At 41.9% G+C, this 14,788-nt stretch overlaps 1 protein-coding gene across 2 annotated transcripts in view; it reads left to right on the forward strand.

Moving 5' to 3' along the window:
• The first annotated feature begins 9,757 nt into the window (after window positions 1-9,757).
• Window positions 9,758-14,788, forward strand: part of GKAP1 (G kinase anchoring protein 1) — a 58,987-nt gene continuing 53,956 nt past the window's right edge. The window contains exon 1 of one of the 2 annotated variants that reach the window (XM_036261232.1): window positions 9,758-9,805. The gene's annotated coding sequence lies outside the window, so the exon portion shown is untranslated. The remainder of the gene's footprint in view (window positions 9,806-14,788) is intronic. The other variant, XM_036261233.1, reaches the window with a different exon arrangement.

The raw sequence follows: 14,788 nt of genomic DNA on the forward strand, positions 1-14,788 counted from the left end.
TCTGTGGTTTATCCCTTTCCTTCCCCCTCTTTCTGAGGATTGTCAGTCTGTACCCTACTTCTATGACTCTGGGTCTATTTTGTTCATCAGTTTGTTTAGTTCATTATTCAATGACATTTTTTTTTATCACTGTCTTTCAATTGAACATGGTCACAGTGGAGCAGGGGCTGGCTGACTGCAAGGGTCTCCTGGGGAGGCGTTGGGGAGCCTTAGACCTGGCAGGAGATGCCATCTCAAGCCTGCTGGAATTTTATAGGAGTTGCATTGAATCTGTACCTCTTATTTAGAGTCTATTGCCATCTTAATATTAATTCTTTCAACCTATGAACATGGGCTGTCTTTCCATTTATTTAGAAAAATCTTTAATTTTTTTTAACCATGATTTTTAGTTTTCAGTGTAGAAGTCTTAACATGTCTTTGATTAAATTTATTCCTAAATATTTTAGTCTTTTTGATGCTATTGTAAGTGGACTTGTTTTTGTAATTTCAATTTCAGACTGTTCATTGCTAGTATATAGAAATACAACTAACTTTTGTATATTGATCAAAATATATTATGTTTTTGGTGGATAGTAAATTTGGGTTAGAAACACACCACACTATGAATCAAGGAACTTAGATAATGTTTACCCATAAAAACTGACTTAATAAACAGAAATCCCAATTTTTTTGTTGTTGATAAATATTTAGCTGGTTATTTTAAGATTATTCCTTTAAGAATTATTTTTATTTTCCTTATTTATAGGTTTAGGGTGGTAAGAGCATAGAGCACAGCTACTTAATTTGGCACATGTAGTCTATAGTCTCAGGTCTTTCACATGTATATTTTTTCCTATTTGTGAAACACAAAAGGAACAATCCTGAGTACCCCATCTCTGTAATATAAGGATACTTTCTCTGTATTTCTCAAAGCTATATATTTTAAAGATTAAAGGTACTGCAGAGAAAGTTAATTTATTTAACAAATTTCTATGTGCTAAGCCTTATGCTAAGTGCTAAATGCTAAAGGAAAAGTATAATAAATCACAGACCCATCCATCAAGGAGCATACAGTGTGTTAAGAAAAGATAAATAATAACATTTTGACCATTTGAATCTATACAGTGAGCCTGGCACTGAAGTGACATACCAGGTGAGTAAAACAGGCCAGGGTTCTGCTTTAATGGGGTTCAAAATATAAAGGAGAATATAATGACTCTGGTAAAAATATAGAGGGTGCTATAGGAAGATGGAGGAAAGGTTTTTGACTTTTAGAGGTAAGGTGCCCCTTGTGTCTTTACGGACAAGTTGGCTTTCAGAAGGTATAGGAATAAGAGGAATAACATTTTAGATCAAGAAATCTCACTGCCAAGACTAAGAAGTGGCAGACAACATATACTCAGGGGACTTCAAACTGTTTAGTAATAGGCTTACTACAATGTGGATTCCAAAAGAGAGTGAAAAACTCATTAAGTAGAACTAATTATTTGCAAATAATTTATAGGTGTTATCTATATCTATATACACATCTGTTTATCTATATATAACATGAATTTTCATCACTGAAGAATCCTGAGGAAAATACAGGTGGGTTTATTTTTTTGGTCTATTTTTGGAAGTATAAAATAGTCTTTTATAAAAATTCCATATTCATGTAGGTCATTTTCAAATTCAACTTAGTGACACTTGATTTCATATAAATATTATACTATAAATAACACCACAGTAAGGGCAAGGGAAGGAGGTAGCTGAGTCAAAGTACTAGAAAAGCAACATTAACATGTCTATTTTACAGTGGAAGTGTGAAGGTAGAATGAAAAAGTTTAGCTTTGAAATATTCAACTCTTTTGAAAAGGTATTTTTAAAGTACTAATCAAGAATTAGTTCTACTTACATCTTAGTATTAATGTGGAATGATTGATAGTCTATAACATTGGTTGAATTAAAACAATACTACAACTTTCCCTTTTCTCACCATTAATTTCTGAAAAGATATGTAATTTTTATTTTCTTCAAGGTGACAATGTATATGGTTTCAGAGTCAAATAATTACAAGACTCTTAATAAATAGAAGGCTCTGCTCCATCTGTCATCACTGATGCCTGGTTCCCAAAGGAAAACTGATCTGCTGTTTAATTCCACATTTCTAAAGAGCAAATTTCTACTGCCATGTCCTAGTTTTTCAGTTTTAGCTATTTTATGCTATTTACTAATTTCCCAAGATGTTTACATGTCGTTATTCAGTATTTATTGTGTATTTAAAAATGTTTTAAAATTGATTTTAGAGAGGTGAGGGAGAGAGAGACAGAAACATCGATGAGAGAGAACACTGATTGGCCACCTCCTGCATGCCCCCCACTGGGGATTTGGCTCACAACCTGGGCATGTGCCCTGACTGGGAATCAAAGTGGCGACCTCTTGGTGCATGCTCAACCATTAAGCCACACCGGCCAGACTGTTGTGTATTTTTTAATGTCTATTATGGATTGTCCACAGCATCCCATGTTGTTATATCAGTCAGGAGAGGTTAATTATGTCACATTAACAAATGACCACAAAACCCCAGCAGCCTATAACAATAAGTGTTCACTTCTCATTCATGCTGCACGTTCAGTGGCAGGTCAGCTTGTAGTTCTGCTTTATGGTGTCTTTACTCAGACTCAGATGGCCAGCCGCTATCTGAATAGTGCCCATCTTGTGGCAGGGGCACAGACATGGCTCTTAAAGCTTCTGCCTAGAAGTAGCATATTCACTTGTGCCCTTTTTATTTTTATTTTTATTTTTTTAATCCTCACCCGAGGACACTTTTCCATTTTTTGTTCAGGTAGAGCGGGAGGGGGAGAGAGAGAGCGAGAGAGAGAGAGAGAAACATCGATGTGAAAGGGACACATCGAGTGGCTGCCACCCGCACGACCCAACCAGGGCCTGGGGACAAACTGCAACCAAGGTACATGCCCTTAGCGGAAACCGAACCCGGGTCTCTCTGGACCGCAGGCCAACGCTCTAACCGCTAAGCCAAACCGGCCAGGGCAAGTGCCCTTATTTTATTGGCTACTGTAATTCACACTGCCAGGTCTGACATCAATAGAGTAGGGAAATATAATTCTCCTCCAGGAAGGAACATCAAATTTTTTTTTTTTTTTAATCTTCACCGGAAGATATTTTCCCACTGAGTTTTAGATAGAGTGGAAGCGAGGGACGGATGCAGGGAGGGGAGAAAGAGAGAAACAGTGATGTGAGAGACACATCGATTGGTTGCCTCCTGCACAATCCCTACCTGGGTTGGGGATCAAACCTGCAACCCAGGTATGTGCCCTTGACTGGGAATTGAACCCAAGACCCTTTGGTCCATGGGCTGATGCTCTAACCATTGAGCCAAACCGGCCAGGGCATATCAAATATTCTTAAACAATCCACCACAAATGTAGTCCACCACAAATACTTTGTTTTCCCTAGCATTTATAATCCCCTCTTTCTTAGGTTGCTTATTCTTCTCTATACCTATCATCATTTCATCTTTATATGTCCCTAAGGTTCAAACGCATTAGGCCATCGATCAGTTCTGATTTTTTCCCCCCTTGGAGACATCCCCTCTGGAGCCCTCCAGCCTCCTTTATCAGAACAAATGAACTGGTAGCTCTGCAGACCTGCTGCACAGTTGTCATCCTGCAACTTCCCTTTACCTTCATCCCGGGAATGCTTTTTGTTTTCTCCTTTGTCAGAGCTCCTGTTTACCAGGCCCTATGTGTTTGTTTCTTGGTTTACACCCTTATTTTTGTGGAATACTTCTCTCCAGCAGCTTCATTAGCATGTGTGAGTTAAAACTTTTGAGAATATTTTTCATTTTGACATCTTTTTCTGCTCTCTGCATTGGTTCTATTTTCTCGGTTTCTTTATTTCTATCTCCCCACTCCTGTTTGTTAATTTGAGGCTCTTTCATGTAACAGGTTTCTTCAAATATCTGGAAATCCTTGACTATTTAAGAACGAGATGATAAAAAGTTGATTAGAACTTCTATTGGTATGCGCAGGGCTTGTCTACTGTTGGGCTTCACTATAAAGAGATAGGTGACAAGCCACATGGTCCATTATGAGAACCTCAAAGTCAATACTTGTAGGCCTTTTCTCTTGGACCAGCTGCTTTCCTCTAAAGAGGAAGCTTAAGATCCCAGCATTTTAGAATCTGAATTTGGGAATAAAGCTGTGGGCCACAGCTCACAATTACATATGTACAATTTCATTTAATTCTGCGTTTCTGTGGGGTGAGTCATCTTTGTCCTCAGCTCTGCCTGGTGTCCAGAGGAGCTCTGAGTCTACTCTTCAGAAAATAAATCTCCCATCCTCTGCTAAGTTAAGGCAGCATGGAATGGAGGAGAGATAAGGGGAAATGAAAGATCCCACTGTTCTTTATAAAACTTTCACAATAAATTCTGATTTGCAGCCCACTCTACCTCTGCTTTCAGAGGTGTGGTGGCTCTATAGTTTCAGAGCTTTCCCAGGTCTCTGATGTAAACAGGTTCACCTGGCTGGCTCTACCTCCTCCCAAAAGCTTGGGTATTCACTTTCTTAGCTTTGGTAAGTTAGTTATCACTCATCCGTCGGCTTTCCATGTTCCTAAGTTTTGTTGACCTCCTTCTTCTGCAGAAATCTCTCTTCCTGTTTGCTTTGTTTATACCTTTTTTATTCCTTCACTGTCATTTTAGTGGGGGATCTGGAGTGAGTGGAGAAAAATTTGTGTTCAATGCACTATGTTTAACCAGAAGTCTCCTTACTATTAGGTCTTAACATTTATAGATGTAATGAACAATTTTCTAAGTAGGAAAAGTGCAAGTATACTTACAGTCAATTCCATAAGAGTTAGATATAAGTACAATATAGAGTAACTACAGCTATCTCTATTGAGTGCTTATACGAGCTAAACAGTCTTTTAAATGCTTATATGTATTATATCTATTACATATTTTATGCTCACCATAACCCCATGAAATAGGTGCTTTGATTCAACCCCTAGCAGTCTGACACCAGAGCCCCTGTGCTATAAAACATGGTACATCATTTTCTAAACTACAGGTAATCTTGTTATTTTTAATGTCAAGTCTCTAGTCAATCCCTGTTTTTGTAAGTTATATCTGAAGTTTTTCATGTAGATTTTGAATATTTACCACACATTATTTGATGTGGCAAAGCTAGTATCTTCACATCTATTTGAAGATACTTGTTGGAGGTAGAACAGAATAGTCTATGACACATTTTAAAGCATAGTCACTTAAACTAGGAAGCCTGGCATGTGTTTGTTTTACAATACAGACATATGGATATTTCCTCTTAAAGAAAGCAGTTACCATCTGTAATTTGAGAGGTCAAAGAGAAGCAATTAGAAACTCCACTTTAAAGTGCCTGTTTAAATGAAAACTCTTATCTGCAAGAGTGGAAGGAACATGTTAAATCACTGATGGCCTTGAACGCCCTCGTTCAGATAATCCAACCCCTCATTCTTTGAAGATTTTAGTACTAGATTCATTACTCATTATCACTCTCTCCAAGGCTGTTCACCACTCCAATACTACTATCACTCCTGTAGATAATTCCTTATGAAATATATATATATATCCCTTTCAATCTCTTTCTGCTTCTCAGTTCCTTTATATCACTCTTCAGATGATTTGTGCCCTCTGCTATCACAGCTCCCCACTTTCATGATCATTCCCTACACCTTGACAGTACTGATAACAACAGCCCTTCTTCTAATTTTAATTTCAGGCCTCCTCCCCTCCAACCCATCTCTTATGTTTTCAGGTCATTCTCTAAAGTACCTAAACTCCAACAATTCTTCAACCTGATTAGAAACACCAGGTCTGTTCACTCTACTATCTTTTCACAGAGCCTTACTTCTTACTGCACCTGAAATTATAATGTCTCCTTTGCTTCTGCCCCCAACTACTTTGCTCATCTCTCCCCATCATACTTGCCTGGCCAAATCTCAGTCCTGGTTAATTCAAAACTGCCTACTCAGTGCCTGCACATAAGCAACTGAAGATGGCTGGAGAAAAATGCACAACCATATTGATCGGTCTCACTATAAATTCATGACCACCCACTCAGGAGGGCCCTTAGTAGTGCCTGGAAACCTTACTTATGTTTCCCTAGTCAGTTCTCTCTCCCACACTCATAGACTACTATTTCATCTCTCTCCCTTCCTCTCAAATTCCCCCCTCCTTATTTTCAGTTAATAACCACTTTAGCTAGAGCTGGTTAAACTGCTATAACAAATAGACCGAATTTATATCTTGCTTACATAATAATCCAGAGTGGGTTTCCCAGGGCAGTGGACAGCTGCTCTCCTTCATCCAGGCACCTTCTTTCTTGTGGCTCTCTCAGTCTTGGGGGTTTGTTGTCACCTGCATAATCCAGCTGGCAGAAAGGAAAAATGCATGAAGCCACACTGGCCTCGCAATGACAGACATCATTTCTGTTCACATTCCACTAGCAACAATTTAATGCTTTAACATACCTAACTGAAAGAGAGGCTGAAAACAAACAAACAAACAAACAAAACAGTCTGTGTGCCCAGGAAGCGGAGGAGAATACATTGTGATGGACAGTTAGCAATCTCCCAAATGATCTTGCTTCCTATTTCACCGAGAAAATAGAAGCAACTAGAAAAGAACTTCCACTTTGTTCTACTATCAACTCCACAAGCCTACTTCAATATGTTCTATATACGTGGGCACTAGGGGTGGGGGTTGGATTCCTAGGCTGTCCCTGATCACAAACGGGCAGTTTCCAAGCTCTCAATTAGAACATGGTCATAATGACCACCCACCTAACCACAAAATTCAAACATATCTTCTTTCCTTGCACTTTTTAACAGCTGTGGTTTAGGATATTTTTGATCAATACTCCTTCCTGCCCCTGCCTTTGTGAATCCCCAATTTACCTTGACTTGGATGTATTGCATTGCCTTGGTTCTCTCACTTCCTCCTCCCTCTTTCTTTGCTGGCTTCTCTCATCTAGATTAGAATCCTTTTTTTTTTTTTTAATAAAATTTTATTTATTGTTGACACTGGCTTCTCTCATCTAGGTCAGAGCTTCTCAAACTTTAATATGATACAAAGCACGTGGGGTTCTTATTAAATTGATGATGCCAATTCAGCAGGTCTAGGGCGGGGAAGGCTGAGATTTCACCTTTCTAATAAACTCCTTGGTGATACCAATGCCTCTGGTTATTGGCCACACTTTGAGTAGCAAGGTTCTAAAGAGGATGTTCTCCAAGATTCTGGCCTTTGCTTTTTTCTTTTCTTTCACAGCAGTATCACTGCTAGCCTGATAAGTTTTCCAGTCCGTTTTCTAGTTCAATCCTTTTTTCCACATATTTTAAAACCTTTATGTCTAACTTCTCAGTATCCACCTCTATCTGGCTGTCTTGACAACCTTTCAAACCTTTAAAATGGCCAAATCTAAACTGATCTCTTAAAAAGCAGTTTCTACTCCTATCTCTAATTGTCTTTTCTATATTCTATAATTATCTACAAACTCAAAACTCTTCACTATCTTTGATTTTTTCTCTTCCTCCTTTATACATGTTCTTATGCTATCTCCTCTTGCTGTAAATTCAATTGACCAATTGCCAAATTCTGTAGATTCTCCTTCTGTATCATCTTTAAACCATTGCTCTTTTAAATCCCTCCTGCCTTGCCTTTAGTTCAGACTCATCATTACTTTTCACTTTGCTTACTGCAGGTCTATCTGGCAGTTTTCCCACCTCTAATTTCTGTATACATTCACAGATCAAAGAAAAGCTGTGCTTTTCTTCCCCCAAACTTTAAACCACAAAAACTAAAAATTCTGAATTAAATACAAATTCTTCTACTTGTCATCCCAGGCCCTGTTCTCCTTTGTCTCCACCACTTCTCAACACGTGGAGAATCTTACCATTTGCTTTTCCCTGAACACTTTCATTAAGTCACCTTCATATGTTCTCAAACTCTTTTCTTGCTCTAAAACCTTCGTCATCTTTTCCACGGTCAATTCCAAAGGCCTTCTCCATACTGCCTTTCTTTCCTGATCCCTCAGACAGATATGAGCAGTTCTTTGATCTTTTGCAGTACTCTGTATTTTTACATGGTACCTATCATGGTTTGTCTTTCATTGTGTGTTTTATCTTTGTTGTATTCCTTACTCTTTGAAGGAAAGGGTGACATCTTCAACTCCCCTCTGTACCCCTGCAGCATCTTACCTATTAGGGCGAGTGTGTCTCCCATTCGTTGAATCAAAGTGATTTAGGGAGACAATGTGATGCAATGGTAAGCAGCACAGAATTTGAAGTCAGTACAGCTAGATTCCAGCTCTGTCATTTATTAACGTGAGGCTTTAGGTAAGTCACTTAATTTGGCTTGTAAAATGAGAATATTACTATCTGATAGAGCAGCAAGGGAGGTAACGTGAAAGTGCTTTGTTAACTCCACAGAGAAATGAGCAATGTTCGTTATTTTCCTTACAGAGATCTGACGCAGTCTTGCTATTCAAAGCTTGATTTGCAGGACCATTCCTACTTCAATAATTGGCGAGGGAGACCCGAGTGGCGGGAGACCCGAGTGGCGGGGAACCGGGCCACCAGGTCCCACGGCCCTTTTCCACTCCAAGGCCCTCTAACTGCTCTCCGCGATGCAGGCGAAGCCGCCGAAGTGCGGGGAAACGGCCTGAAGTCCTGTTTTCTCGGGAGGCCTCCCTCCTTCCACCCGCTCTGGGAAAGCCCTTCTCTTCCCGGTCACCCCCAAGACCGCGGCGCCGCCGCCTACGCGAGACGTTTGGACCCTGCCCGGCCCCCGTAGCTCCCCTTCTCCAGCAGGTGGTTCTGGTCCTCTCCCCCGACTCCGGGCGCTCGCGTCACCGCCGAACCTCTACCCACGCGCCAGCGCCGCAACCAACCGAGAAAATAAACAAACCCCCGCGCGCGGCGGCCGGCGCGCCAGGCCCCGCCCCCGCCCCGCCCCGCGGCTCTCACGCCGCCCCCGCCGTCGGGACTTCCCTCCCGCCCTCGGCTTGCAGCCGCGCTCTCCCCGCCCCTCACCGCAGCCTGCAGCCGCGCTCCCCGCCGCGGTCCGCCCAGCCTGCCCGCCCGGCCCGGCGCCCCGGGGCCCGTTACTGCCCGGCGTCCGCTCTCGGGGCCCCGCGCGACCCCCGCCCGGCGCGAGCCGGACCCCGCCCCTTGACCCAGCCCAGTCCCAACGCCCCGGGCGGCCGCCCAGAGAGCCGCGGGAGTCGAGGCGGCGAGGGAGGAGGGAGAGGAGGGCCGAGCCAGCGACCAGGGAGGCCCGGTGAGTACGCGGAGGGCGGGCCCGTCTCGCGGGGGTCCCTTCCAGCGCCCCTGCGGAGGTAGCGGCGGCTCGGCCGCGCTGCGCTGTGCGCCCCGCCTCGGCGCTGCGGACCCGGCCTGAGGTAACGGGCCCCGCTGGCCGGAGCCGCAGGGCAGAGGGCGCGGGAGGGCCGCTCCTCGGGAAGGGCCGCGGCCCCGACGCTCGGCGCGGGCTCGGGGGCGGCGGGCGGAGACCCGCAGCGACCCCAGGCCCCGGGGCCGGCGCCGCGGCTACGCCTCCTCAGGTCCCGCCGGGGGCCGGGGGCGACCGCGCCGCCGCGCCGCCGAGTGACAGGTGCCGCCGCCCCCTCCCCGCCGCGGGCATCGCGCTCCCTCCCGGGGCGCCCGGCGCTCGGAAATTTCTGGAGCAGCGGTCTAACTCCTGTGTCCTCCCTTCCAGGTCGTGGAGCCGCTGCTCCGCCCGAGCTCGGAGTCGCCCAGCCCGGTTTCTCTGTCCGCGTACTTTGTGCGAGTAAGTTGCGAGCAGCGGTTAGCCTGGGGGTGCCTTCGGCTCTCCGCGAGGGAGGCGCCCGGGCTGTTTGGGGACCGCGCTGTCCTCGCCGCGAGCTGCGGGAAGGCAGCGGGGAGGTCACTGGGGTGCTTTTTATTTCTGTGCTTATTTTTTGCTGTTATTGTCCGGGACAAGCCGTCTCTCAGAATTTGGTGAGAGCTCCAGATTTTAGGGTGCTTAGCAGATGCTGAGCAGCCGTGACGGACTTGGCCTGTTAAATTGTCTTCGCTTTCCAGCTGCTTTGAGATTTTTTTCAGATTTTTATCTCGGCTTTCACAGTGGAGCAGAAGCCATGGCTTCCGTGAGCACTAGTGGAAGAGCGGCTTTCTCCGCTGAATGCCGGTGGGGGAACATTTTCCCCGCCATTCAGGGTGTCTGTTCAGGCAGTGCGTGTGCTCCTGGTTGTCACCTGCATCGTCGGTGTAATACAGCTGACTTGCGGCTACGAAGATTAGAGAAACTTTATGGCAAATTAAGATATTAAACATCTGCCCTGGCCGGTTTGGCCCAGCGCTTAGAGCGTCGGCCTGCGGTCCGGAGAGACCCGGGTTCGGTTCCCGCTAAGGGCGCGGACCTGGGTTGCAGTTTGTCCCTGGCCCTGGTCGGTCGTGCGGGTGGCAGCCACTCGATGTGTCCCTTCACGTCGATGTTTCTCTCTCTCTCTCTCTCTCTCTCCCTCCCACTCTGTCTGAACAAAAAATGAAAAAAATGTCCTCAGGTGAGGATAAAAAAAAAAAAAGATATTAAAAATCTTCCATCTTCAGAAATATAGGGTTGGTTTGTTTTTTTTCCATCGACAGATTTATAACCCTATAGTTAGCATTAGTCAAACCCGAATCAATGGAAGGTAGTCTTGCTTGTCATAAATGGTTACAACAGATTTATCTGTGCCACACCAGAAAGTGGCTTCACTCTGTGGACTAAAAACAAGGACCTACAAGGTGGGGCGAATGGAAATACATGTGCTTTATTGATGGGGGAATCCCTTGGGTCCTTAGTGCCTGTTTGTACTTTTTGCTTAGCTTTTTCAGCCCACAGAAATTAGGTGCTGCAAATTGGAAAGGGGAAACGATATTTATGAAGAAGATACAGAATTTAAGGCACACACATTAAGTTTATGTGGTTTGTTTGCAATAATTGTGTTGGGAACACAGTTTTGGTATACATGTGGTGCTTGCTGGTTGTGAACCTTAATTTATAAGAAGCTAAAGTGAAAGATATTGTTTAGTTGTGCTATTTAAGGAACAGAACATGAAATAATACAAATTTAAAAATGTCACTAGGTATTAAATCATTGATGCTCAATGCCATTTCATTTTAGGCTGTTTTGTACAATTGTAAGTTAAAATTTAGTGAGGTCACATTAATCGGGCTAACTGGTCGATGGTGTTAATGGAAGATGATGGTCATTTATTTTATAGAAGGGAATAAATATGATTGTCTTTGATTGAGGGTTTTATATACACAGCAGTTTTGAAGTGCCCTAATTGTGGTTCCCTGGGATGAAGTATGACCACAACTATTATCTCTCGAGAGGTCATAGCCTAGAGGGATGAGGTCATAGTGGCAGTGGTCCTCAGAACCTTGGCAGAGACCAGTAGTACCAGTAGGATTTTTGAAATCCCACTATTTGCAGTTTAGGCTGTTCATTTTTAGAAATAGTTTATTTTAAGCACCTGATATAGCCTCATTCTTTTAAATCAACACTTTAAAACCAATTATGTTTTCCCGAACAAATATGTTTTCTAAACAAAATTAGTTGTGGTGATGATCATTTAGTAGAATGGCACTTAAATCGAAACAACTTTGAACTGCTAATACAGTAATCTTGAATTCACATTTGTATTATAGGAATTGGAGATTATCTGTAGAGCGTTTTGCAATTTCTTTTGCTGTCCATTTTACTTTAGAACACATCTTTCAATACATGTTGTATGGTTTTGTACTTGGGGAATGTAAGTTTTTAAAAAAAATCCAAATTTGCAGTATTTGTTAGGGATTAAAAAGAAGAGGTCCTTTCTCTTCAGGATGTTGAAATCGATTGCAGGGGGCTAGGCACAATAGTAAACATAATTTTAAATGAATCCATTCAATAATAAAAGTAAACAAAGTACAGAAATATTAACAGAGGACAGGATGATTAATTTGAGGGGTAGGTCAAAGAAAGCTTCATAGAAATCCTAGCACGTGAGCAGATTTTGAAGAATAAATACAGGTTTTAAGTGGAAGAGATAGAGGGCATTTTAGGCAAAGGGAGTATCATAAAGATATGAACAAGTTAAACTAAATGTGTGTTCAGGAAATTATAGGTAGCTTTGCTGGAGCAAAATCTGAGGAAGGATAGTTGTTATAAAAAGCCCTAACGTATGCTATAATTGATAAGTCAAGTAATTGATGTATTGAGTATATGTAAAATGGAGACTTCCCTGTAATTTCACATTGCTGTGATGTCAAGTATAGGGGAGTTAATTTTTTACTAATAATAGTAAGAAATTATTAAATATTACACTTATATGTAATGAGCTACCTGCATATTTGTATTTGTAAACTTACTTGTTTCATGTGCATTTTGACCGGAACCATTTATTTTTTTATTATCTTGTGAATTTTGTCTTTCAACTACTTAAGTTAGCCTTGAAGTTATTTTTAAAAGGAGACGCAAAGGGAAGAGGGGAAACATGAGAAATAATCATTAGATTTCTGGACTAAGGCCTAATTAATGTAGTATTTTAGTATTATGTAAATGTCTGTTGTATTTATAGCACTAGTCACTACATTCAGAAACTGACCGATGTAGGTAGCTTAGGGGATGTCCACTGCACTTAATTTTTGCATTTTATACCTTAATTAAGTCCACATTGTTTAAATATATGTAAACGTCAGAGATATTAAAGACTACGAGAAAGAGGAGAATAGTAGGGGGAGGGAGAAGAGCTCTATTTGAATCTATGTATTCTAATGTCCCTTAAATGTGACTGTAGATGGAGATGCAGGAGTTTTAGGACACAAGATGGAAGGAATATTAACCCTAGCCATGCCCTGAGGTATCTTTAAAAAGCCTGATATTGTCATAGTCTGCCTGTTTATTCCTTTTTCTCTTCAGAGTTTAAAAACATGAATTCCTGGATTGTATAACATAAATATTTTTTGCAAATTCTGAAAAATGTGTTAATGAAGGTAATGTTCTCATAAAAACATACAACATAATCTGTCTTTGACAGTTTTTCTCTGTCATTTGTGCAGTTGCCCTTTCTAAGTTTGACATGGCAGAAAAATCAGTATTGCATTGATTATATCATGTTTACCTTTTAGAATTTGTGTGTAGATGACTATTTTTCTTTCTTTCTTTTTTTTATCCTCACCTGAGGACATTTTTTGCATTTATCTTCAGATACAGCGCGAGGGGGAGAGGGAGGAAGAAAGAGAGAGAAACATCGACGTGAGAGAGACACATCAACTGGTTGCCATCCGGGGTGCAACTGAGGTATGTGCCCTTAGCGGGAACCGAAATGAACCTAGGCCTCTCTTGTCCACGGGCCATCTCTCTAACCGCTGAGCCTAACTGGCCAGGGCTATTTTCCCTTTTCAAGATGAGATATTTTTTATATAGAAGAAATATGGTTCTTATAGAATATTTGGGTAAATAGTAAAAATTATAGAAAGGAAAATAAGCATAATGAGTAGTCCCATGCATTTTTTCTTTTTGGTATGTATATACACATGTACAGACTGGGGATTATTACATTTTTATTCCCTTTTTAACTTAAACTTTACATTTCTCTCTTTCACTTACGAAGTACTGGTTAGTGTACCTTTTGATCTGGTACATAGATTTCTCTAATGGCTATTGAGATAATGTCTTGGCTATTTATCATGTGCAGCATGTAGCACAATGTTTGAGCCCTTCCAGTTGTCCTACCTCTTACTCCTTCAGCTGCTAAATAGAGCTGTTCTTTAATACTTACTGTTATTTAAAATATAGTGCAAGTGGCTGTCACTATTCTGTTCTCCTTTTTTGTACTCCTACTACTGACCAAACAAGGGATCATTATAAGTGAGCATTTCCCCCCCTTTTTTTTTTTTTTTATCCTCACCCGAGGACATTTTTTGTCCAGGTAGAGTGGGAGAGAGAGAGAGAGAGAGAGAGAGAGAGAAACATCAATGTGAAAGGGACACATCGAGTGGCTGTGGCTGCCACCCGCACGACCGATGAGGGCCGGGGACAAACTGCAACCAAGGTACATGCCCTTAGCGGGAACCGAACCCGGGTCTCTCGGGACCGCAGGCTGATGCTCTAACCGCTGAGCCAAACCGGCCAGGGCCATTTCCCCCTTTTCATTCTATCTTTTCATGAGTTAAAAGTATATTTTTTAAAATTATTTTTTGTTAATCCTTACCTGAGGATATTTTTCCACTGATTTTTTTTTAGATAGAATGAAAAGGAGGGAGGGAGAGAGAAACATCAGTGTGAAAGAGACACATCTGGTTGCCTTGCACATATCCCTTGACCAGAATCAAACCTGCAACCCTTTGGTCTGCGGGCCAATGCTCTAATCACTGGGCCAAACAGGCCAGGGTGAGTATTTTATTTTAATACACGGGTTGCTGAGGTATAGCATAGATAGCTGCCTCCTCAGAAAAATTATTATTTTGTCTTGTCTTTTGAGTGTTTATTATTATTTTCTCAATTTAACAGTATTTGTTCTAATGTTTTCTTTTCACTTTATCTTTCTGTCTTTTATTATTATTTTTATTCATTTGAGAAATATTTATTGTTTTTCTATTGTATGCCCCTTGGGTTTTAGGTAGATTGGTGTTTTCCTCCTGCAGTATATTAGGTATAATCTTTAGGTCTTTGACTCTTCAGTGACTTACTGCTCAACACCTACTTCTCAGTGCCTAACACTTTTTTTTTTTCATTTCAAAGATTAAAGCCTTAGCTTT

Source organism: Molossus molossus, unplaced genomic scaffold (genome assembly GCF_014108415.1).
Source record: "Molossus molossus isolate mMolMol1 unplaced genomic scaffold, mMolMol1.p scaffold_m16_p_14, whole genome shotgun sequence".
NCBI classification, from domain to species: Eukaryota; Metazoa; Chordata; class Mammalia; order Chiroptera; family Molossidae; genus Molossus; species Molossus molossus.